Source organism: Leopardus geoffroyi, chromosome C1 (genome assembly GCF_018350155.1).
Source record: "Leopardus geoffroyi isolate Oge1 chromosome C1, O.geoffroyi_Oge1_pat1.0, whole genome shotgun sequence".
NCBI lineage: Eukaryota > Metazoa > Chordata > Mammalia > Carnivora > Felidae > Leopardus > Leopardus geoffroyi.
In genome coordinates this window covers 66,407,407-66,435,314 of record NC_059328.1, presented here as the reverse complement: position 1 = coordinate 66,435,314, position 27,908 = coordinate 66,407,407, and the positions used below count along the sequence as shown (strand labels likewise).

Here is a 27,908-nt window from a genome sequence, read left to right as displayed (position 1 = left end):
TGAAAGTTTTCCTCTAAGATCAGGATGCCCACTGCCACACTCCTATTCAACAATGCACTAGAAATAAACTCTTTTTATTCACAAACATGATACTGTTTTTCATATAAAATTGTAAGGAATCTACAATAAAGCTGCCAGAAATAAAGAGTAGATTTAGCAAGGCAATATTCCAAGAATAATTGTATTTCCATATACTTCCAGCATAAATTTAGAAAATGTAATTTAAGAAATACCATTTACAATAACATCAAAATCATAAAATATTTAGGGATATATGTAACAAGACACAGAGAAGATATCTGCACTTAAAATTACAAAATGCTGTTTAGAGAAATTAAAGACCTAAATAAATGGAAAGATATGCCATAGTCATGAATTGGAAATGATTAAGATGTCAATTTTTCCCAATTTAGTCCATACTTTTAATGCAACCCTGATCAATATCCATATCTTTGTAGGAATTGAGAAGTTGATTTTAAAATTCATATGGACATGCAAATGACCAAGAATAGCCATAATATATTTAAAAAGAAAAACATCTTTGGGGTGCCAACACTGCCTGATTCCAAGACTCCCTGTAATGCTACAATAATACACCAGCTTGATATGAGCTTAAGGATAGGCAAATAGGTCAGAGAAACGGTATTCTGAGTCTGGAAATAGAACAAACACAACTGATTTTTGGCAAAGATGCCAAAACAAATTATTAGAGAAAAAAATATTTTCAACAAATGTTGCTGGATCAAGTAGATAAATAGTAGGAAAAAATGAACCAAACTATATCCTCGTTAACAAAAATTAATTTGAGGTCAGGATCATAAAATTCAAGGTAAGTGCTAAAACCATAAAACTTCTTTTAGAAGAAAATAGAGAATATTTTTGCAACTGGTTGGTCAGCAAAAGTTTCTTAAATGGAACACCAAAAGTACTAATCATGAAAGAAAGCAATGATAAAATATTTTCATGAAAAATTTTAAAACATCAGTTAGCCCAAACACTAGTAACAAAATATGAAAAGGCAAGCTACACACCAGAAGAAACTCTTCACACTACCTATACCTGCAAAGGGTTTTATAAAGAATGCTGAAGAATGCTTACAAGTCAATACTAAAACACAAGCAAAAACAAAGATAAGCCAATCGAATATACAGACAAAAGATTTGAGCAGATATTTAACAAAAGAATATAAACAAATGGTTAATAGCCACATGGAAACGTTAGCATCATTAGGGAAAGGCAAACCAAAATCACAAAGTATTACTTTATGCCTGCTAGGATAGCTAAAATTTAGACTCTCACCAGCAAATGTTGACGAAAATATGGTGCAATTTGTACTTTTCCATGTTGTTGGTGGGAATGTAAAATGATTCAACTACTTTAGGTAATCTCTTATGAATTTATGCCTCCCCTCTAGTTAGGCCATTCTGCTCCTAAAATGTAAGTCCATAAACAAAGACATGAACTAGAATGTTTAGAGCAGCTTTATTCATAATAAACCAAACCCACAAACAACTCCAAATTCCAAGAGAGTGGATAAAGAAATTGTGATATGCTCTTGCAATAGAATACTAGTCGTCAAAAAAATGACATGAACAACGTATCCATGATCACAGGTTACGTCTGGCAGGAAGCAGCCACTGAAGAGGTAGGACTGACTGCAGGACAGTATTGGAAAGTAACACCTGAGGAGAGAAGAGAAAACTTGATTGGTCAGGACGTCTCATGCCTTTTCGTTCCTGAAAGTCTGTGTCAGCTCAATGGAGAGCTCATGAGCAAGGACTTCCCATCAGAGGGGCTCTGCATAAGGCTTTACTATCATTGGCAGAGGTCATCTGAATAACAGCATGACCTCAACCTATTTCTGCCTTGATTTGCCCTCAAGGAAAGTGTAAACTGGACCGAAAGCTGAGGTGGATCCTGGAGGAGCTTCAGGTAGAGGCTATCAGCTAACCAGAATTCTTGCAGCTGGGCAGTGAGTTCTTTCTCAGTGGGGGAATCAGAACAGAATACTGGATTATTCTGAACCTCAACACACATGGATTATTCTGAACCTCATTTTTGAGTAAATGAAATTAGACACAAAACCGGATATACTCTACGATTCCATTCATATGACATTCAAAATCAGGCATAACTATGTATATAGAGATCAGAATAGTGTCCCAGTCATCTTATGCCTATGTTTTGGTTTAGATTTCCAGTTTCTTTGATCTCATGTTCTTGTCATTTCTTATTTAACTTTCTCAATTTAGTAAATTCCTGAATACGTTTGCAAAGATGATAATATTTGAGAAATTGCATATCTGATAGTGTATTTTTGTATCTTCACATTGGATTCATAATTGTCCCAGTACTGAATTCTATGATAAAACCAAGATTTCCTCAGAATTTTAAAATCATTACTCTTTTTTGTTTTCTGATTGCCAATGTTGCTGTTGAGAATCTCCTGACTTTGTATGAAAACTCTATATAAGAACTGTCTTATTCTTCTTCTCTCTGCAAACTTTGAGCTCTTCGCTTAATATTTTTGATTATGAAAATTTAATGATGATTATGTATTTCCACATTATTTTAACATAGCTATTGTAATACTGATTTGATAATTTTCTTCCATCTCTTTTTCTATTTTCTCTTTCTAAAATTCATTAGTCAGATGTTTTATCTCCTGTGTCAAATCTCTAACCATTAAAAAAACATGGTTTTCTCCCATTGTCTCATTATCTTTTTTTGTTATTCTCTATAAGATTTCCTTAACTTTGTATCTCATTATTCCACGTTAAAATAAATCATGCATATTATATTTCAGTAATATGATAGAAGTAGTCTGATAGAAACACCTATGTGTTAGATCAACAACCCCACTAATGTATATCTATCTACTCCTATATGCTTCTCTTCCCTCTGGATACAATGAAAGAATTGTCTGTCCTCCCAGCTAAGGCCATACCACTGCTTCATTTGTTTACTTATGTTTTCATTCATGTATTTGTGCATATGTTTATTTAACAAATATTTATTATATGCCTGTTTCCTAGCTCTCTTGTAGGTGGGACAACAACAAAGAGTCTTACTTGCGGGGCCAAGAAGACAATAAAAACAACTACAACAAATTACCCTTGATGGTAAATTGGAACATGGTACTCCAATCCTTTACAGGTTTAAGTTTATTATTTATTTCGAGAGAGAGAGAGCGAGCAGGCACAAATGGGGGAGGGAATCCCAAGCAGGCTCAGCATGTCAGTGCAGATGTGGAGCTCAAACTCATGAACTGTGAGATCATGACCTGAGCATAAGTTGGACACTTGACCAACTGAGCCACCTAGGTGCCCAGTCCTTTGCATGTTTTGAAGGATTTCGCTCCTATAACCAATCCCCTCATCTCTTGCATCATCAGCTTCAATCTCCACTGATTCATTTCTATCAGCAAATAAACATGCTACAATACATCCCAACAGGAAATAAATTCATATACTTTTGTTGTTCCCATCTATTGGCATGATTTTCTGCTACTAGAATCTGTTGTCTGTACTCTGTACCATCCTTTCCCATGACCTTGCTTCTTTCTCACTCCATCACATTATGAAACTGCTATTATCCAGTTGCCAACACAAATGGCCAATTCTAATTTTTAAAAAATTTTTAACGTTTATTTATTATTGAGAGACAGAGAGACAGAGCATGAGAAGGGGAGGGGCAGAGAGAGGAGGAGACACAGAATCCGAAGCAGGCTCCAGGCTCTGAGCCCTCAGCAGAGCCCGACACAGGGCTCGAACTCACAAACTGTGAGATCATGACATGAGCTGAAGTTGGATGCTCAACCGACTGAACCACCCAGGTACCCCACAAATGGACAATTCTTAATCCTACCATCACCTCATCTTCACAGTGGAAAGAGCTGATCACTCTTTCCTTTTTTGATATACTTTCTGCACTGGGTTTTCAGAATAGTGTCCTTGTTTCCTCAAATCTTGTCAGCCATTCTTTAGTCTCATTTTCTGGCTAAACCTCTAAATACTGGTCTGGCCACTGACATGCAGTCTTGGCTTACTTCTCTTAGCCCGCTTCTCTTCGGGAGCTTCAGTTTCATGTCTAAATGCCATTTGTATGTTGCGGAGCCCAAATCCACGTAGCCAAGTGCCTAGTTTTGATACTTCACTAGGATAACAATTAATAAGAGCGTAGCAGTAATTGAGTACTTTTATGAGCCGGAAACTGTTCTAAAAACAATTAGAACATGAACTGATACATTTTATTTCCCAACAACTAATTTTACAGATGATGAAGTTGAACACAGAGTGCTTAATTCAGTTCTTAATATTATATAGCTAATAAGTTATTTAACCAAATTTACCCCTAAACAGTCTGGTTCCACCTGCCTATGCTCTTACTGACTACACTGTGTTTCTTTTGGCTAATTAACAGCTGGCATTTCAGACTAAATACAGGAAGACATTTAATTTAAATCAGATTTGTTTCTAGTAGAAACCAATGCAATATGAATGTGTGTGTATATGTAAATATACTACCTGTACTTAAAGATTATACAAATATATGCTCAGGACAAAAGTTAGGTAGAAGTTGATTTCCAAGACAGTAAACAAATGTATACTTCCCTGAAATAATATTGTGCCTGTTTTCTGCTTTCATTCAGCTGAAAAGGTGGTCACTATCAGTATTAATGTTGAGGAATCGGTAGTCTGAGGTAAAGATGGAAGAAATATTTACAAATGTGAAAGTAAAAGCCTATTATATATGTAAATAAATTGATAATCAAGCCTAGATTATTTCCATCAACTTATTGCAGAATGAAATTGAGGATGACAGACCTAGGCTAAAATATTTCTACAGGATAAATGAACATGTTTCTTGCTTCACGTGACACTTACTATTGATTTCATATAATGTGGAACGATATCATAACCGAAATAGTAATAGACTATATCAATAACTGAAAGCAGCACAAATTGAGTACAAACAACATGAAAAGAGAGAGTCACCAGTTCACTTAGTCAATAAAGATCACAGCTTTCCAGATCATGCTCGAATTGCTGCTATTAGTCACACGACCCACTTACAGCAGACAATATTGTGCAGGTGATGATTGATAATCATCTTGGATATAATGGCAGGTCTTCCATGAACCAGGAAGACTTGGGCCACATATTGAGATCTCACAGATTGTCGGAATCCACAGTTCAATACCTGCTCACATAAGTTACTTTTTTTTATTATTATTGAATATATTGGGAGAAAACAACAGAAGAGCAATTCTTTGGATTTCTTAGATCATTTTTGAAATTCAGGTGAATTTATGACACATTGATCATGAACATAAAAGTTATTAGAACAATTGTTCTATAATAAAAATTGAGTGCACATAACGTTGTTATAGCGCAAACATCTGCCACTCATGCAGACATCGTTCTGTAAACCCATCTAACTAACTCTATTTTCCTTTCTGATTGTATCAGGGTAGCTTGCGGCATGACAGTGATTTGAGTGACAGGCGTCCACCCTGGCGCTATGTGATGCATACTTATGTTTTGTTTGTGAGAATCAGCCCTCCTTGAAAAATGTAAATTTTTAAATTGGTTTTTATTGAAAAGAGGTATATAAGGAAGCAATGTTGTTGTCTCCACTCCTTAAAAAAGTCAAAGTTATTATAGGCTCCAGCTTTCATAAAAATTTTACTAAGTTTTTAAGTTGATTTTTGGTTTTGAAATGAAAAAGAGCATGAATTATTAAAAAGCTCCAGACATGTTTTCTTTCTATATATATATATATATACACATATATATATGTATGTGTGTGTATATATGTGTATATATATGTGTATATATATGTATATATATATATATATATATATATATATATATATATTAGAATCATACAGTACAATGGAAAAGACAATGTTCAAGAAAAAGCATAGCACTCACTACCTTTATGAGAGGTTAACATCCTCACATCTACTTCCACAGAAACAGCCAAAATCATTTTCAAATTTTAAAGTTGTGTTCGTGGCGGATTTGTTATATGTCATATACAGCTGTAGTAAATATCAGTTATAGAATTCTTATTGAGAATGTTAGCACGTTAGATTTAAAAGGGACTTTTGAGCAGCGCCTGTGTGGCTCAGTCGGTTAAGCATCCGACTTCGGCTCAGGTTATGACCTCGCAGTTTGTGGGTTTGAGCCCTGCCTGCATCAGGCTCTGTGCTGACAACTCAGAGCCTGGAGCCTGCTTTGGATTTTGTGCCTCTCTCTCTCTCTCCCTCTCTCTCTCTCTCTGCCACTCCCCGACTCGCACTCTGTGTGTGTGTGTCTCTCTCTCAAAAATAAATAAACATTAACAAAAACTTAAAAGGGATTTTTGAGGAAACCTCGTTTGATCCCAGAAGCAACATGGAAATTTTGTAATGGTACTCCTGTCAGAGGGTCTTCCAGCATTTGCTCAAACATTTACTTTTATAGGAAATTTATAACTTCACAGGGAAAATTATATATTAAAATTCTATATTAGAATCTCCTGTCGTAGAAAGACTTTCTCTTATTAAGCCAACATCTATCTTGCCTTGACTTCACAGACAGGACCTCCAAGGGTACAGGCACAACAAAGTAACTCACAAAAGAGACCCTTATAATTCATATAAGTATGTGAAATGTCATTTTGACATTGAAGTGTAACCAATTACTTCCATTGTTTATATAAATACCATAATGAAAACTGTTAACAAATATGAACCTTAATAGCATTTTGGTAAAATAATTGCAATGTCTTTAGATACTAAAATTACTTTTATCAGAAAAAAACCAATTCCCAGTTTTGACAAGACTGTGAAAAAGAATCATACACAAGTGGAGAAAGATGTATGAGAATTTGGATTCCTAAACTTTTACTTGGTTCCATTTAACCATATCTTCATTCCCTCACAATACAGCAGGTGTAATAGATCATATATCAAACATTGTAAACAGCTTTCCATCACCACAACTGTCATATAGGCGAAATGTGGTCCCTTGCCAAAAAATTCATGGTCTCCTTTCAATTGTATCAACCTGTAAATTGCTTTTATATACTATGTGCTTATTTGCCAAGCAGTAAATTGATTTGTGAGGGGGAGAGGGAATTTTAAAAGGAGAAAACAATGCATACAGACTCCAATAGTCATGCATCATTACATCGTGGGTCTGTGCAAAAGAACAGACAAAGGTGTCTTTTACTTTTTTTTTTTTTTAACTCCAGTTACCTCAAGGACAACTTGGCCCTCATGACTATATTTCTATCTTTGAATACTGATGTTCTCTGAGTGTAGTCATTAATAATAAAGATAACTAATGGATCACTTAAAGGACAGGAATTTAGAATTTAGCACAACCATGTCATTTTAATGAAAATTAAACAGAGAAGCCAAACCTCAGTTCTTCTGACTCAGAATTCTGATTATTTGAATAATGTAGACAAAGTAACTAAAAATTCTACCAACTGATGTATTTTGCAGCTTTTCATAGACAAATATGTGTTATCTTAAGAAAAAAAGAGCAAATTCTGATGCGTTTCTCATAAAAAATGTTGTCTCCACTTTGACTTAAGGGGAAGGAGATAGTAAGTAGAGGACGGGGTAAAGCCTACCTATTTCTCTGTTAAGCTTCAGTAATTAATAAGTAGGTATATTACACTGCACAGCAAAGGAAACAATCAACAAAACTAAAAGGCAGACTACAGAATGAGAAAAGATATTTGCAAAGGACACATCAGATAAAGGGTTAGTATCCAAAATTTTAAAGAACTTATCAAACTCAACACCCAAAAAACAAATAATGCAGATGAGAAATGGGCAGAAGACATGAAAAGACACTTTTCCAGAGAAGACATCCAGATGGCTAACAAACAAAAAGATGCTCAACCTCACTCATCATCAGGGAAATACAAATCAAAACCACAATGAGATACCATTTCATAACTGTCAGAATGGCTAAAATTAACAATTCAGGAAACAATAGGTGTGGGCAAGGATATGGAGAAAGGGAAACCCTCTTGCACTGTTGGTGGGAAGGCAAACTGGTGCAACCACTCTGGAGAACAGTGTGGAGGTTCCTCAAAAAGTTAAGAATAGAACTACCCTGTCACCCAGCAATAGCACTACTAGGCATTTACCCAAAGGATACAAAAATACAGATTCAAAGGGGTACATGCAACCCAATATTTATAGCAGCATTATCAACAATAGCCAAACTATGACTGATGAAGGATAAAGAAGATGTTATATATATATAAAGAAGATGTAATATTAGCCATCAAAAAGAATGAAATCTTGCCATTTACAGAAACACGGGTGGAGTTAGAGTGTATTATGCTAAGCAAAATAAATCAGTCCGAGAAAGACAAATGCCATATTATTTCACTCCTATGTGGAATTTCAGAAACAAATCAGATGCACATATGGAGGGGGAGGAGAGAGAGCGTGAAACAAACCATAAGAGACTCAAAGATAGAGAACAAACTGTGGGTTAATGGATGAAGGTGGGTGGGAGTTGGGCTAGATGAGTGATAGGCATCATTGTTATGATGAGCTCTGGGTGTTATATGTAAGTGATGAATCACTGAATTCTATTCCTGCAATATTGCACTGTACATTAACTAACGAGAATTTAGATAAAAAAATTTTGAGAAAAAAAGTAGGTATGTTACATATATTTTTTTTAATTGTCACGTTAGCTAACGTACAGTGTAGTCTTGGCTTCAGGAGTACATACCTATGATTTGTCACTTACATACAACATCCAGTGCTCATCCCAATAAGTGCTCTCCTCAATGCCCATCACCCACCTCCTCTACCCTCTCAACCCCCCCACCAGCATCAACCCTCAGTTTGTTCTCTGTATTTAAGAGTTTCTTATGGTTTGTCTCCCTCTATGTTTATAACTGATTTGTCCTTACCTTCTTCTATTAGCTTTCTCAAATTCCACATATGAGTGAATCATATGATCTGTCTTTCTCTGATGGACTTATTTCGCTTAGCATAATACCCTCCAGTTCCATACATGTTGTTGCAGTTAGCAAGATTTCATTCTTTTCATCACCGAGTAGTATTCCATTTTATATATATATATATATATATATATATATATATATATATATATATATATTGGGCTTTTCCATAATTTGGCTATTGTTGATAGTGCTGCTATGAACGTTGGGGTACATGTGCCCCCACAAATCAGCACTCCAGGATCCTTTGGGTAAATACCTACTAGTGCTATTGCTGGGTAATAGGGTAATTCTATTTTTAATTTTTTTGAGGGATCTCCACACTGTTTTCCAGAGTAGCTGCACCAGTTTGCATTCTCACTAACAGGGCAAGATGGTTCCCCTTTCTCCATATCCTTGCCAACATCTGTTGTTTCCTGAGTTGTTACTTTTAATCACTCTGACTAGTGTGAGATGGTGTCTCATTGTGGTTTTGATTTGTATTTCCTTGATGATAAGGGATGTTGACCATCTTTTCATATGTCTGTGTGCCATCTTCATGCCTTCTTTGGAAAAATGTCTCTTCTTGTCTTCTGCCCATTTCTTCACTGGATTGTTTGTTTTTTGGGTGTTGAGTTTGGTACATTCTTCATAGATTTTTGATATTAAGCCTTCATCCGATGTGTCATTTTCCAATATCTTCTCCCATTCTGTAGTCTGCCTTTAGTTTTGTTGATTGTTTCCTTTGCTGTGCAGCTTTTTATCTTGATGAGTTCCCAATAGTTCATTTTGGCTTTTATTTCTCTTGCCTTTGGAGACATGTTAAACAAGAAGTTGTTGAGACTGAAGTCAAAGAGGTTTCTGCCTGTTTTCTCCTGTAGGATTTTGGAGGATTCCTGTCTCACATTTAGGCTTTTCATCCATTTTGAGTTTATTTTTGTGTATGGTGTATGAAAATGATCCAGTTTCTTTCTTCTGCATGTTGCTGTCCAGTTCTCCCAGAACCATTTGCTAAAGAGACTGTCTTTTTTCCATTGGATACTCTTTCCTACCTTGTCCAAGATTAGTTGGCCATATATTTGTAGGTCGACTTCTGGGTTCTCTATTCTATTCCATTGGCTTATGTGTCTGTTTTTGTGCCAATACCATACTGTTTTGATGATTATGGCTTGTAAGCAAATTACATACTTCTAAGAGAACTTGTATTTTTTGGCTTGTATTGGGTAATAGAAAGAAGCTAATTCTCTCAAACCTTGCCATTTTCATTCACAATCTTAAAACATTTGTAATCGTTTAATTACAATTGTGTAATTATAATTGTTTAATAGAGATAAGAAAATGAAGGTTTTCCTTTCTTTTTTTTTTTAAATGGTAATTTATTTTGAGAGAGAGAGCGGGCTTGTGCATGTGTGCATGTGCACACATACGAATGGGAGAGAGGCAAAAAGAGAGAGAGACCAAGCAGGCTCCACACTATCAGTGCAGAGCTGAACATGGGCCCTCTACCACAAACCCGGAGATCATGACCTGAGCTGAAATCAAGAGTCTGATGCTTACCAGCTGAACCACCCAGGTGCCCCAAGTTTTCCTTTCTTGTAAGAGGATGATGCAGTATAAAACATGGAAACAATTTATTTTGATAAAGTTGTAGAAAAGAAAATAATAGGACAATGATAGGTAAAAAATAAAGTGTACAGGGCGCCAAGGACACGAGACTGCACACAAAAGCTGGTTTTCTCGAGCCCTGAATAGAAAATGAATACATTTGCCTTTGACATAGTAGGCAAGAAGGATGTGGTGTTTTGTTTTGTTTTGTTTTGTTTTGTTTTGTTTTGTTTTGTTTTAATTCTCATCACATTGGTGTTCTTATAAAACTCCAAGAATATATACTATATAATATTTATCTCTGTTTTGTTTTTGCTTGGCTATGTACCCCAAATACTAAATATTGGCACATATAAATCACACACCCTAGACCAGATAAGAAATACATTACACTCCCTTTTATCAGAATGAAAATATGAGAAAAGGATGCCATTAATTTCATTTTTATAAAAGTAGTTTATTTTCTAAGAACTGCATCCTCATAAATGAGAAACCTATCAGCTCCATACCTAATTGTTACTTTGAATCATTCCAGCAAGTTCTTTATCTCTACATTGCATCTGTGTGCTTTCAAATGATTCAAAAAGTCCAACATATTGTAAGGTGACTAACAGTCCTGGTCGGCAGGAGCCAATGGATTTCACTGGACACAGAACTTGAAGTGTTGACATTGGGACTATCTCGGGCAAACTAGGACTGTTGATTACCACAGTGGATCAACAATTACCAAGGAATCTCTAAATATAACCCATATATGTCAGTGGAAGAAAAGGAAGACATGATTCCATTACCTAAAAGCCTAAGAATTGATCATTTTCTGTCTTATCTCATAGACGAAATAGTATAACGATTAACAAGTTTTAAAAATATGGGAACTAACCTAGGGAAAGTGTTTGTTTTGTTTTGTTTTTAGGAGATGGTGTCCCTGGTAGTACTCCAGTTAAAAAAATAATAATTATCCTTTCATAATGATGGCTTTTTTTTTGAAGGAAAATAACTACTGCTTTTTTCTATGCAGAGAATTAATTAAGGGAAACCTAGAGCCAACTTATCCATTATGATGCAGTTTGTTAGCTCTGAAAACTAAAGCTTAAAAAAATAAAGCATAAAAATAGAGGAAAAAATTAAAAGCACAAAAATTGAATTCACTTAGAGAAGGCAGCTAAAGAAACATTGTGCATTATGCTGTGACTGAGGATATTTGCTGACTGAAAGATGAAAGTGTTTTAACAATAAATAGAAAGGAGGGAAGGTGAAAAATATACAAGGAAAAGTGAGAAGAAATATAATAACTCCCATAACATTTGAGAGCTAAGGTAAGCAAGTGAGTAGGAAGAAAGGCTGTCCATAATTATTTCAGGAAAGGAGGGAAAGATATAGAAAAATAGAAATAATTTGGCACTCAGTCACTGTTAATAGAGATCTACAGTTATGTAGTCCCCAAACTATATAGAGTACAGAAGAGATTTTTTTTCAATGGTAGTGGACCAAGAAAGTAGATGTGTTTATTAAGAACTTGTAGGTTTTAGGGAACAGACACATGCACTCCTCATAGGGAATCTTATCAAGACTTTTGGCTTTAAATATCAACTGCATGCTGACAATGACCAAATTTATATCCACAGAAAAGACCTCTCCCCTGACCACCATACCTCGCTTAAAACAAATATTGACCTTAACCTTAACCTCATGACCCAGTATACATCTTCATGAGCCTGGCTTCCTCCTACCTGTTCCTTCTCCTTTAAATCTTTGCATGTGGAGGACAAGAGCAGAAAGGAGAAATCCAAAAAATCCCAAATGTAACATACTCAGAAAGTACAGCCTGCTTTCCATCCTCCTCCTCACCAGCTCTCCAATGCTCTTTATCTCTTTTAATGGTACCACTTTCTACACGTTCCACGACAACCCAACATGGGAGTCTTTCTTTCTCTTTTTTTGCTTTAGATAGAACTTTCAATTCATCATCAAGTTGGTTGTATCTCTAGAATATATGAAGAAAATGACCTCTCCCCATAGCCACTTCTATTCCCCTCTCTCTGGCTTTGTTCACATGGTCTACTTCAACAGCCTCTGCATCAGTCAGGACCTCAGCAAAAAAGAGATGGCATCCTCAAGCTTATTGGGGATACTATTTACAAAGGGGTGGAAAGGGTTTAGGAAAAGTTACAAAGAATGGGAGAATGGCCAGTGATAGTGACAGTGGGATACTTTGCCATTTGAGGCCTGGAAGAGTAAGAAGAGAGAGAAAGCTAAGTGTTCAGGGCCAGCTGATGGGACTTTTGACTTTTTTTTAGTAGTATAAAGTCACCTCACATATACCCATTAGGAAAAAATAAATCCCTTACACCTCAGTCTCCCGCTCTACTCTGATTTCCTGCTCATACTCCCCATTGGCTAAACTCAACTGGAAGTCAGAGGTCAGAATGCCTCTTGATGCAGTCTATGCCAATCAGTCTCCCATCAGGTGGAAAAAGATGAACACAGGGCAGAGAAGAATAGCACACCTTCTGCCATGGTTTCCTAAGTCCATCTTGCCTCACAGAAGTCAACTCATCATTCTTCACTTATTTAGGAAAGCCTTCCTCAGTGCCCTGTTGCCATTAGCCAACCTTTGATCCACTATTCTTACTCCTTGTCTTAGTAGCCAGTTCATTCTCTACCTTCATGGTCATATGTATCTATCTAAATTCATTGTATACATGGAGATTGATGGATAGATGGACAAACAGACAGGCATATGGATAGACAGATGAATGAATCAATAATGGATATGTTAATGCTCTGTCTCCTTCCACAAGAATGACTCTAAACTCCATCAGGACAAAGACTCTGCATGGTCTGTTCACTGCTGTATCTCTAGTATCTGAAACAATGGCTCACTCCATAAATACTTGTTGAACAAATTGGAAGGAATATTTGAATTATTTTGGATAATGGAATTCATTATAACGAGGCTTAGAATATTTGAGAGGAAAATAAAAAATCACACTTGTGATACGTTTTAGAAGAAAGGCAATTCAGACTAACAGAAGGCTGTGACCTATTGTTTAGAATGCACAAAAAGGCTGAGGATAAAAACAATTATCAAATTTTTGTGATGAGATCATTTTTTTAATTTTCTCAAAATTAAGCATCCCCTGGTCTGCCATCATGTCAGCTCATCATTTTATAAAAAAAGTCTTAACGGTTTAATAGCCTCAGTTGATGGATTTCCAGATATAGAATTACAAATTTTCTTTTATGATTACTGACTATATCAATCTTAAATATATAAATCTTTCATATTATGGGTTATTTTTTCAGCCATTTATATGCATTATTTAATTTTGTTCTTACATTGGTAAATATAATTACCTCCATTTTGCAGATGATTAACCATGAAACTCAGTGAAATAATCGGCCCCAAAACACAGGGCTGCATGTAATAAAGCTAAGATCATCCCAACAAATCTTTTTTAAGTTATTGTAAAATATACCTTACATGATAAAAAATGTAAAAAAAATATAATTTACAGAAAAGATTTAAAATCAAGTAAATGAAACAAAAAAAGAATAGTCAAGAAATCATTTGTGTATGTGGACCCATCACTCAGGCTGAAAACTCTCCTGTTATTTAAAATTCATAACAGTTATCCATCCCTAAAGAATATACTATTTAATTTTGAATGTTTTGAACTCTATATAATGGTATCATGCCTTATGCATTCTTCTATGACTTGTTCCTCTACCTCAATGTCTCATTTTGGAGATTCATTAATGTTGATGCCTATAATTGTTAAACCATTAATTGACATTGCTCTATAATATTGTTTTAGAACATTTCACGATATATTTATCCATTCTACCATTGATAGGCATTTGGATTTTTTCTACTCTGGGGCTATTAAAAACAATTCTGTTAAAAACATTTTATACATGTCTCCCTGTGAATATGTGGAAAAATTTCTTAGCTTGTATACCTAGGAGTAAAGTGTCTAAGTCTTAGACCATGTGCCTGTTGAACTGCTCTAGGTAATGTAAATGGTTTTTTCATAGTTGTGTTAATTAATGTTCCCATTAGTGGTAGGCGTAATAATGCCCCTCACACCTCAAACATGTCCATGTCCTAATCACTATAACTTGTAAATGTGTTACCTTATATGGCAAAAAGAATTTGCAAATGTAAGAATAAGAACCTTAAGATTGGGAGATTACCCTGGGTTATCCTGCTGTGGACTCAATAAACAAGGGCCCATAAAAAGTAGAAGAGGGAGGCAGAAGAGGCTGAGTGACTCAACATGGGAAGGATTTCACCTACTTTTGCCAGATTTGAAGAACACACATAGCCTTGAGCCAAGGAATTTAACCAGCTCCTAGAAGCTGGAAAAGGGAAGGAAGCAGATTCTTCCCCAGAGTGTCCAAAAGGGAGACTGGTAGACTGCTAACCCACACAATTGTAAAATAATAAATTTACATCCTTTTAAGTTTGTAAGACTTTTTCACAGCAACACAATAAAATGAATACAATGAGCAAGCATCTCTGCTGTGCTTTATCCTCACCAGTACTCTGGTTTGTCTTGGCCAATTTGCTGGGAATGGCATTCCATTGAAGATTTATTCTGCATTTATATAGATGTAGATGTAGATATAGATAGATAGGTGTAGAGGCTAGTTGAATTCCTTGGCTTGTGGCCCCATCCTCCATCCTTAAAACCAATAATATACACTCTCTTTATCACTTACTACCATCTAACATGTTTTCTTTTTTAATTATTTCATTATTTTATTCTTTCTCTCCCCACTTGAAAATAAGCACCATGACAATAAGGATTTTCAACTATTTTCCTCACTGTTGAGTGCCTGATATATAGTGGATGTTCAATAACTATTTATTGAACAAATTAATGAATAAATTAGCCTTGTTTTGAGATGTACTTACTGAGTGTTGATTGCAGATTGCACATTTTCCATGAGACACATGGTAAAAGTGAGTTCCCTTAGAAAAGATTTACATTTTCTTCTGTCAGGTGACTCAAGGCACTACCATTTTGAGATCACTTTAGCGTAATTGCCCAGTCTCTTCAGATATGTTCTGGGTATTTCAGATATTATAAATATAGGCTACAAATCTATGAGGTCCCCCTTACTGTTACAACTTTTCAGATACTTCTCCTGCTCAATACTAAGATTCAAGTAGTAATTCATCTTTTGGGTGAGATGATACTAAGGAAATGGGTATTTCTTATCCACTGGTACACTGAGGATGACAGTGTAACTCTTAGGATAATTAATTTATAGTAAGGTTTTCCTAATAGATACCCTGTTGTGATTAGTTCCTGAGCTTTGTCTCCTGTCTCTTGTGTCCCTCAAATCCATGACAATCAAAGTTTGAGGTCATCAGGTTAGCAAATCCCCTCAAGGCTAACGCTAGCTTCAGTGCTCAACATGTCCAGCTGGGTTCAACCTTCCCTTAATCCTAAATCTATGTACTTTTAATTTTCTTTTTAGTACCTATCAAATGCTTTTGAGGGTATATTCTACCCTTTTTGTGTGGTATATGTTGACAGAAATGGAAATCCTCAGCCCCCAACTGATTGCATCAGAACCACTATCTACCTGAGAGAGGGCAATGTTGCATGACTGGACCCCAAATGGAAGGAATTACCCATCTACCAATTAAAATTAGTTACAAAATACTTCAAATTGGCTAAACTTATTAAATCTTCTAGTAAGTAAATCTGATATATTCCTATAAAATCAAATAGAATCATTTTTAGTGCTGTACTTATTTTCATACTTTTCCATGTCAGTGGAATGTGAAAAGAAAATCATGTTCTGCTTGCCATTATATCTCAGTGTGTGAGATAGCTCGTGTGTGACTAGCACATACTAGGTGTTCTCATAGTATTTGAACAGATTCTGTGCATGAATGAATAATCTAAATGAACAAACTTTGTTATCTGTGTATAAGTTTATTTTTTCCCCTACATGTTGATGGAGTCTGCAGCTCAGATTCTAAGAGTATCTAACTCTAAATTAACACTGACTTTAGAGGAGTTCATTTTGTTAATAAGGATGATTTAGCAGCAAAACCAATTTATATCCAACTATGGACACCTTGCTATCTGGCATTTTACTAATACAAAGCTTTGAAATTTATAATTTTAACTCTTTCAGTAATAATAATTTAGCCATGACAATGTTACAAAGAGTTTTGACAAGCAGTCTCACACTCTAGATTCTCTACATTTTTGTGAATTATGAAAGGGAAGAAACTTCTCAAAATTTGGGCAAGAAAACCTAATACTTTATGCCTAGTTAGTGGCATTGCCAGGATCATAAATTAGTTCATCTCTGTCCTGTTGCAGGTTCTTTCTTCCCTTGTTTCAATATTGGTTTGCTACAAATATTAAACTGAGTACCCTAGATCCCTGGTGATACATAGATACCATTAATGAATTAATTAGGTTCTAGTTTAGGATTAATTAACAAATATCAAGTAACAATGGAAATGTCTTATATTTTAAAAACATTAAAAACATCTCCTCCTTTTTCTAAAAAATAGTACAGTCATTTATCAAACCTAAAGATTCTTCCCCCCCCCACCCCCACCAAAAAATAGCAATTTACATGTTGAAATAAATTGCAGTGTGTTATTTCAGAAAAGACTTTTAAGGATAAATTAAACAGCCATTTAGCAGAATTTCTGATTACAGGTACATGAACTCTGATAATATGTTGGCTATCAAATAATTTGCTCCAATCTAAATTCTTGGAGTGGCACTATTACTGAACTTATTCAAAATTCTCTCTATAACAGAAGAAATTTAGTTGTGTACACTGAGATAACAAATTAATCATCTATTTTTGCTCAAAAGTTATGTTCTAAAAGAAATAAAATGAGTAAAAAGGATGTGAAGGTCTTATACCTCACTAATTTAAATAAATACTTAAACATTAAGTGCCATTTAAAAATTATTACTTCATTTTTTAAGTGTCAGTAATACTTTGAACAAGATTTCAAAAAAAAAGCAGACATATTAAATATTTCTAAGGGCAAAATAATTTAGAAAATCAAATTGGAAAACAAATTTGGTGATATTTAGCAAAAGTTTTACAAAGCATTCACAGGCTTTGGACTTAGGTATTCATTTATACAAATATATCCTGAAGAAAATACCTATAGGAAATAGTTATATTGCAACATTTTTGCCTAGGAATAAGAGAATATTTAAATAAAGCATGACACATTCATTCAGTGGAATATTTTATAACAGATATAAGCTAGAATAGACTATGTGGCAGCATGGAATACAGTTAAACAAATATTGAGATATAAAAACACTATAGGTGTTCATCATAAGTATTACAATATACACACGGAGTTTTTATTTTCAATGATTTATATGTAAATTATTGGAAAATGTAGTGTTTAATGGTAACTTTGAAGAAAATTGATAGATTGGTCAGCCAAACCTGAAAGTTCAAATTTGTAACAATTTGAAAGAAAAACACGTAATACCTGAAGCTTGATTGAGTTCCACACAAGAGGCAAAAGAGTAAACATAGATTATTGGTCAATCATTCATATAGATAAATGGATGGATGGATGGATGGATGGTTGGATGTAGACAGATAGATAGATAGAAGGATAGATAGATAGATCCCTTCTTTAGGCTAAACCCTATAAAAACACAAAAATAGGTATCTAACAAGTTCCCAAAAAGCTTACATTCTTGTAGGGAAGAAAGAATTAATTAGATAATAATACAAAAACAATAAGACCTATACTAAGTGAAATTATGGGAATTTTTTTTGCTAATTTATTTACTTATTCATTAATTTATTCATTAATATAGCTCTAGTAACAAGGCCAATATTTAGATTCAGAGATCTTTTGTGGGAAAATTAGTTTACTTGGGAGTATTGTTGGGAAAACTACTTAGATTTTCTAATATTTGGTCTTTTCACCTGGTAAGTGGGTTCAACAATATTACTGTCAAATTTTAAGGTGAGAATTAAATAGGAAATATGCAAAAGGTACCTGGCACCAAAGTGCAGAGAGCTGCCCTCCAAATATTAATTTACTCCATCTTTTCCCCTTTCTTACCAGGCTATCTTGAAAAGGGACTGAAATTTCTGTAATGAAAAACACATCTTTATTTATGGATTTTTTTTTACATTAAGAACACTTAAATTTTAAGTATTCTAACAGTATTTTCTTCAGAATATGTTTTTTTTTTTCACTTACTGAAGGATTTAATAGGTCTCTTCAGTCTTCTTAAATATCAAAACTTAACAGTTTTAAGATTTCAGTATAAATGAATCAGAAATTAGCATATTAAACTTTCTTTAAAATGTACCCAACATTTAGAGTTAATGAGAAATATTAAAGACAAAGGAGATTTTCAAAATGCATGCTAAAGCCTCGATTTTATACCAAAGAAGAAGATGAAGAGAGTTAGCAAATAGTCACCCTTTTGAACATTATGCCAGTGAAATCAATATACTCATCCTTCAAAGGGAAGTCTAATGTAGGACCAGTACTGATTTCTAGTCCTGAGTATTATTAAGGAGCACTGCATTAACTTCCAGTTCCAATAATGGATACGCTTTAGTTGTCTCTTCCTTGCACTGAAAGGAACAAATCCTTACTTTTCTCATTGGATGACTTCCAAAGTAGTCAGAGAGAGAGAGAGAGAGGGAGAAAGAGAAAAAGATGACATTAGCCATATCACACACTCTAGGGGATTTTAATATTACTAGGGTATTATGTTTCTTCTGAATGAAAGCACCCAAAGAGCGTGACATGTTATTTCTTCAAAGAAGCTTTTCCTTTTACCTTCAATTGACATTACTGAGAAATTATCTTATAATTCCTCATAAGTGGATATGTATCCTGACCTGAATGTGCATATAAGTCAGTTTTTCACAAAATGTGTATATCTTATCTGTCATTTGTTTGGGATATTATATTTTTCACAGTAAAAGCCCCTTGATGAGCACTGAGTTGGTTGTCAGGCTAAATGTATAAGTAATCAACAATACAGTTCTAAGTTTTTCACCTTATATTTGCATTTTGATAACTAAAGAAAAAACTACTAGGATGAGAAAAGGGCTCTTCCTGGTTCTCAAAGAAGCTAGAAGTCATTTGCTCTCATACAATTATAACGTCTCAATTATTCCTGCAAATAGAAGAGGTAACTTCATGCATAATTCAAAAGCATGAATAATAACAAATTGTATTATATTTGGCTTTGTGCTCCGTAATTTGGGGTCAGAGGCTTTACTTTCCTGACATGTAAGCTGCAACCAGAATGATGAGTCGGACTTGGACGGGTTAAAGTGGAGACACTTGGTACATCCTGGAAATGAAGTAGTTGAATAAATCTTGTATAATGTCCAACAGCAAAGCTTTCTATTATATTGATAGTTAAATCAAATACATTTTATTCCTGCTTGCATAAAAAAATTAAAATTATAACCTAGCTGACTTTTTCAGTGAGATATAAATACTCTTGAATTAAGATTCAGAAAATTTCGATTTCGGTCTGGCTCTCTCATTAACTCATAAGCTTTATGTTCTCAGGCAACTAGCATTATTTTTCTGGGTATTAATTTTCCAAGTATTTCATGTGAAAAATGATGGAATTGCATTAATTCATTCTAGGGGTGTTTTCTGGATTTTAAAATCCGTATATCTGTAATTACTTCTAACACTGAAGCTGACTGTCTCAGGGAAAGAAAATGGGCCAGAGCACCAATTCTTAAACCTGTTTCCACTAGACACACATTAAATCAGATGTTTCTATGGTTGCTGCCCCCCACCCTCAACCTCTCTCCTTCCAGTCGTCCTTACATCTACTCCCCCAAAACCACCTGTTAAGGACATCGATGACTTTCATATTGTCAATCCAATGATCTTTTGTCCTTATCTTACTATGCCTTTCAGCTACATTTGACACAATGAATTACCTGCTTTCTACAACGGCTTCCTGGAAGGTTATTCGGTCTTAAACCTCTTCCTACCTCAATGCGCTAATGCTCACATACTTTTGCTTGATTCTCTTTTTCTGGACCTTTAATGGCTGCAGTGCTTGGCAAGCATCCATTCTCAGACTTTAACACTTCATCTACACTCACCTCCTGCGTGATCTTGTCCAGGTGTATGGCTTTAACTATGTGGTATCAACTTACAATAGTATTGTTAGTCCAGAACTATCCCTTTAACTACAATGTCAAAATTCAACTGCCTACCTATTGTATTTATTTGAGAATTGAATAAGCATTTTAGACTTAGCCTAATATGAAACCAGTATCTCAATTCCTACCATCCATCTGCTTCCATATTTTCTTTCCTTCTAATCTTCCCACTTAAGTAAAAGACAATCATTCTTCCAGTGGTGCAAAACAAAATTTTAAGACCATCTCTAACTCATCTTTTAAACAGAAACTTTATTTTATAATTAGAAAATCTTATTTCTTTAATATTATAGATGCCAAGAAGTTTATTAATCCTATTTATTGATTCATTACACACTCATCCATCCAGAGTCTTTTTGAAATGTGTTTATATTTTATTCATTTTTTTTGTTTTTGATAATGTAATAAGCTTCTAAATTTATCATTCAATATCAAAACTGGCACCCTGTGAATATTTTATATGTGTTCCCCAACGCGCATCCCATCCTCCTACCAGTCGTAAGCCAAAGTAGCAACCATCAAGATCTGTTGTTCATCACTTCTTTTCCATAGTTTTGTATATTTTAAAACTCATCAATATGTATTCCTATATATTTTAATTATTTTTTAACTCCATAAAAGGCTTTTATGGAATATGAAAATTTATTTATTGCTTCATATTTATGTTGCTGAAATTTAACCAGATTGTTGCATGAGACTGAGGTTAATTCATTCTGACTGAATAAAAATCCATTATGTGAATATCCCACGGTTGATATATGAGCTGCCATATCAATAAATCCAAAGGTTACAGGGCATCTGGGTGGCTAAGTCGGTTAAGCATCCAACTTTGGCTGAGGTCATGATCTCTCAATTCACATGAGTTCAAGCCCCGCATCAGGCTCTGCATTGACAGTGTGGAGCCTGCTTTGGATTCACTCTCAATCTCTCTGGCACTCTGCCACTCGCACTTTCTCTCTCTCTCAAAATAAATAAATGAACTTCAAAAAACAAAACAAACAAACAAACAAAAAACAAACAAATTGCTTCTAGTTTGGGGCCACTGTGAGCAATGCATTTATGAACAATCTCGCATATGTAGAATGTTTCTCTCAGGCTGTGGGAGATGCTGGTACTGCCTTACCCAGATTTTCCCAGATTCCGTTTACCAGTTGCTGCGGTGCTGCCGCTAAAATCTTAGACCTGCAACCTTCCCTGGAGAATTGCTCTTGGGAAATAGGTGCAGCATCACCTGAGTTGCCTGGATTGCATTTCTTCCTCATCTCCTTATCATCCTGGGGTGGCTGGGAGTCAATGGAAGTGTACAACTGCCTGCCACCCTGCCTCAAGGCAGGGAAGATGTGGAGAGATCACCCTTATTACGGCGTTGCTTGGCTCCCCGCTCTCCTTATTCTGCATACCCGCTCCCTTAACAAGCTTCTCCCGTGTGCACAACCTTAACAGAGCATTGCCCAAGAACCCCTGTCTCCTTTTCAAGGGAATTTGGCCCAAAACAAACCTAGGGTTGTAGGGTATAAAAAAGCATAATTTTGCAAGACAGCTTTTGTTTTTCAAAGGGGGTGTGTTAATTTACATTCCCACTAGAATATGCAAGTTCTCCAGTGGATCCACATCTTCATGGCCTAGTATTGTCAGATTTTTAGAAAATTTTTCCATAGAATAAATATAAACTAGCATTTCATTATGATCTTGATATATTTTTCATACTCGTATATTTTTTTAATAATACACTGACTCATTTCTTTTCCACCATTTTTTAATTATTTCTTGAACTTCAAATCCTAAGAAGTTCTTTGTGCATCACTGGTATTAATAATTCTTTTTTATTTGTAGGCATTCTGGTTTTAACTTGTCAGCTTTAGTTTCTTTAGTATTTTTAACCAAAAAAAAGGGAAAAACTCATTTTAACATAGTAAAATATAATATATATTTTTTTCACAGCCACATGTAATGGTCTTGATTTTAAAAGTCTGCCTATGGGGCGCCTGGGTGGCGCAGTCGGTTAAGCGTCCGACTTCAGCCAGGTCACGATCTCGCGGTCCGTGAGCTCGAGCCCCGCGTCAGGCTCTGGGCTGATGGCTCAGAGCCTGGAGCCTGTTTCCGATTCTGTGTCTCCCTCTCTCTCTGCCCCTCCCCCGTTCATGCTCTGTCTCTCTCTGTCCCAAAAATAAAATAAACGTTGAAAAAAAAAATTTTAAAAGTCTGCCTACCTCAAGGTCTAAATTTTGATATGTAGTGTGTTCTTTATTACTCAGTTCTGGGCAGTTTTAAATTCTTATTAGGATTTCTTCTTCAATTATGATTTATGTAAATATCAGTATATAATTACTTAATTTCTAATTATTCAGGAAATTTTCATATCTCTTTTGCTATGTACTTCTAATTTAATCATTTTGTGACCAGAAAAGTAGACCTTCATATACCTATCCCATATCTATCTTGCCGCAGAGTTTTCCGAGCCCTGCTTTTTGGCCTATTTACATAATCAGTATTTATAAATGTTCCATGGAAGTCTGAGAAAACTTTCCTAGTTGTTATATGCAGAATTTTTGTTATATCTCTTGGATAAACTTTGTTGTCCTGACTTTTTGTCTGTTCCTTTGAAGTTAAAAAAAATAATGTATTGCAATTCCCTATGTTTATGCTAATTTTTCTAAATCTCCTGGCACTTTTGTTTCATGTTTTACAAGCCCTTTTGATTGATTGTATACATGCTTAGAATTTTTATATTTTTTGGTGAACTGGACATTCTGTTCTCATATAGGGACCCTCCCCGATGCTTATGATGTTCTATCCTTAATAATAGTCCCTCAGCCCATTTGCCAGATACCAGCCAGAGTGATTCTTTTAAAACAAATCAGAGCATGTTGCTCATCTGGCGAAAATTGTGATGCTTGTCCTTTGACTCAAAATCAAATTCAGGATAGGGGTGCCTGGGTGGCTCAGTCGATTAAGCTTCTGAGTCTCGATTTTGGCTCAGGTCATGATCTCGAGATTGGTGAGATTGAGCCCTGGGTCGGGCTCTGCGCTGTCATCTCAGATTTTTCTCTACCTCTCTCCTTCTACACGCCACTCGCACTTTCTCTCAAAATAAGTAAATGAACTTAGAAAAAAAGAGAGACAGAGAGAGAGAGAGAGAATAGAAATCATGGTTTTAGGGTAGAATCTCCCTGCTTATCCTGACAACGTTGCCCCATTTAGCTTATCGCTTACCCCTGCCCCCTTGCTCATTCCATCCAGCTTATAGTAGCTTCCTCACTTTTCTCTGACTCCACCAAACATGTGCTTAGCTCAGGACCTTTGATTGCCTATTGCCTATGCTCGGATGACTTCTCCATGCACAACTGTACATTTATTTCTGTCACTTGAGTCCCCTGGGTGGAGTACCCTATATAAATATACCACTCACTAACAAACATACCATCTCTTTCTGGCCTTTACTCTATTTACTGTGTTTTTAAAGATTTTCAATCATCATTTGTGTTTCTATTAATACCATAAAAGACAGGCATGTTATTCTCAACTCTGATACATGTTCTGGTCTCAATGGGTCATTTCTTTCACCTATAAATATTCTCCTTGCCTTCTATCCTGTATTTTTGCTGAGAGACCTCACTCTCTTTACCATTGTTACAACCAGTATATTCCAAGAGTTACAGAAATAAGAGTGTATGATTGAATGTTAGGTTTTCCCAATGGGAGAAAAGAGAATGAACACAGAGTATAACAGATAGATATCATCTTCAAGATATCAGAGAACAAAATGAACACAAATTCAGGAAATTCAAGGGATCAGAAACCTTATGTTGAGTAATTAAATATTTTGGAGAACACAGACTGTGGCTGTCATAGAAGCTCTCAGTCTCCCTTGAAGGGAGAACCAGTAATGGGAAATATAGTCATACCTTTGGGATCTACTGCAATGTTCAAAGTGAGGCACATTCGTGTTGGGTCACTCCCATAAACTGACCATGGTGGGGGTACCAGAGCTAAGGCATTCCTGCCCAATGCAGCTAAACTCTAATGAGAAATCATTACTCTGAGACACCCCAGTAGTCTGGTCAAGATTTTCTCAAAGCTTTTTGTAATTTGAGGCTCTTCCTATCCATTATTTCTCATTGACCTCACTCCTTCACAGATATCACACCCACATTATAGGCTGTCTTTGCCTACTTCCGTTTTTCCTCCCCTATATCCTTTATAGCCATTCCCACCCCACCCCCAAATTTCTCTTACATTTAATTCGACCTTGGTGTCTGCTTCCTGGAAAACCCAACCTAACAATAAAGAGTAGTCCTTGTTTGTGGCTGTTAGAATATAAAGCAACAGAACTTTAATTGGGATAAGTTTAAAATCTGCTGGTTATCCACTTCTTCAACAAATTTTTGAGAATCGCTATGCATGCATATAGTTGTCTTAAGAACTACCATGATGTTATAATTTTAAGACTGAATTAAAGCATTTCTATTTCCTGTTCATATATACACAGTTTGCTTTGGAATTCAGGAAAACATCTCCTATTTTTCCATTGTTTGGGCCATGATTGTAAATTATCAGAATGCTACTTTATCTCTTGTGAAATGGAAAAACTCATTTTAAATTACTAGGCTTCATTGATTAGTCAGGTGTGCCAGATAATAATAGGCCATCAAAAAATAAAGAGAATCAAGTACCAAACTGCACAACTGAAGAGTAAAATAGTAGCAATGTCAAAGTAGAAGATTATATTTCTGGAATGCTTAGATTCTCCAAATAATTAAAATCTGAACAAAAACACAAATCACATACCAAACTATTATCAAGGGTTTAGAACAGTTTTATTAATAAAATAAAGCTTGCCTTCCTTTTATGCAATAGATGTGTCCTGGAAAGTTTTACGCAAATTGAATTTGTCTAATCAAATCATGTACTAAAAGCTTTTTATTAAGGGGAAATTATGAATCCCTTACCAAAGAATTGTCCAGAGTTTTATACCCACTTTGCTTAAATCAAGGTGAATTCTCAGGATGGAATATTTCAATATACTACACATGACAAATAATTGGAAAGGAAATATATAATAATTAAATTTAAAAGCTATATCTTAGAGTCTGAACGCCTACAAATGGAAGGGGAAAATGTCCCTCGTCCAACTCGATTTCAGTAAATTTGTAAAATAATCAGTTCTTCTAAATGAATAGTTCACTCATTAAGTTATCTTGGCTCTTTTTTCAAGTGACCTTTCCTTTCAAGTACCCAGGAATCCAAATAAGAGCAAATTTTCTTTTTATAATATATATTAACAGTCCCCTTTCCTAAGAATATTTTTATTCCAAATATATACTCATACATACAAAAATCAAGACACTCTGTCACCTTAGGTACCATCAGTATGATGCTTTCACTTATAAAAATCCTAAATTAGAGCTCATCTAAAAGACATCCCTGAAAGAGTAAAAGATGATGAAGGGAGGGAATAGCTAGTCGCTATAGAGGAAACACGATCTGCTGTAGGTAATAGCTGCAAGTTCCAAATGTCAGAATCTGTTATTGGGTAAAATCACCGCCAACATTTCCACTGCCAAAAGAAATTAACAAGTTAAACTATCAAATTCTGTTGAATAACTTGTTTTCTATGGAATGCATTCTTATTTTCATAACAGAAGTTGAACATATTACTATGACAAATAGATATATTTAGTCCATAAACATGCTGATATGGTGATTTCATGAATAATTTCACATCTGGATAAAGATAGAAGAAAAATGTATACCCACTCAGAATCTTGGAACACCAAATGGCAGCCAACAATGTCCAGATAGTGGTTTTGAAATTTAAGTTTTATAGAGGATTTTCTAAATGGCTCTTTTTGATTTTGCAAGCAGACTGCTTCAAAGGGGCTGCTGTTTCTCCAGAGTTCACTTAAGTATCTGTGAGCATGATCTTAATGGGTCATCTCTTAATGTCTACTGATTAATGAGTTAGCTTCCCCAGGACACTGGAGTTAAGGGGTTATACTAGCATTCCATTCAAAACCAGGGCTAATATAGAATGCAGAGCGAACTACTTTGAATTTCAAGTCACTGTTATAGCCTTTTTAGCATGAAATGTCATGTGCCACAGACTTTGAAGATATAGTAGTTGAATCCACATGCTTTCAGTTTTCAAACAAAATAAAAATGTAGAATTGCACAATATCACATTGCTTTTACTTAGGGCTGAAGTTCAGAAGGCATAAAAAAGAAATAATAATTAACACAAACTATTTAACTAAACTCAGCAGTATTCCAGCTGCACAGCAGCAATCGGATGGCAGAGACCTGAGTCTAACTTCATATGTATTCCAGAAGTTGTTCTTCATAATCCAGTCTTGACTACAGAAATTATATTAAGCATTGTTTTGTTTCTTCTTTGAATATTTAATGCCTCAAGTTTATTATGTATTTATTCTTGCACATTCTATTAGAGGAAAGCATCATTCCAAATCACCATTAGGAGTTTCAACCATAATACCATAGAATACTTGATATATCCCCATTCTGAGTGACTGAAGGCAAACCCCTCATTGCTTCCTTTCAGGATAGAATATAGAAGTTGGTTTTGTATTTAGTTTGTTTACCAATAGAATGAATATTCCTTAAAAAGTGGCTGGGAAGGGGCTGGGATGAGGGTGGTTGTAAACATAGTGTTAGAACAAGCCTGTCTACTTGGAAATAGCAATTCAGAAGATATATTTGGTTACTCTATTGTTGCTTGGTGACTTAGGATAGAAAATGAATGTCTGTAGGGCTTACTTGCAAATAAAACTGTGATCCCTGGAGCACTCTCAGAGGTGGCCAACAACCAGTTCTATGCAGAAACTTAAAGAAGCTCCCTCTTATCTCATTCCAGATCTCCTTCATCCCCTTTCCTCCATTTTAGGTAACTCAAGAAACCCAAAATTCTTCACTTATTATTTTTCCCATTATTCTTCTCTGTTTCCTCTTGATGCCCATTAAGTAATTCCTCCTTCCAATGCATTTTCTTTGCTTTATATGTGCCCAAATTCTAGCATTCTAAGGTACCTATAATAAATAAGATGCTCTCCAAATTTTAAAATTTTTTTAATATTGGGAAAGAAAAAAATATACTCAGTTTATGTAATCACCTTCCCTTTTATTGCAAGCATCAG

General features: G+C 35.2%; 1 long non-coding RNA gene across 1 annotated transcript; it reads right to left on the bottom strand.

Annotated features, from left to right (window-relative positions):
• Positions 1-1,463: 1,463 nt before the first annotated feature.
• LOC123600009 lies at positions 1,464-26,652 on the bottom strand. The gene is made up of 2 exons (XR_006713418.1): positions 26,515-26,652; positions 1,464-1,682 (listed from the first exon to the last, which is right to left on the bottom strand). It is a non-coding gene; the product is annotated as an uncharacterized LOC123600009 (long non-coding RNA).
• Positions 26,653-27,908: the final 1,256 nt, after the last annotated feature.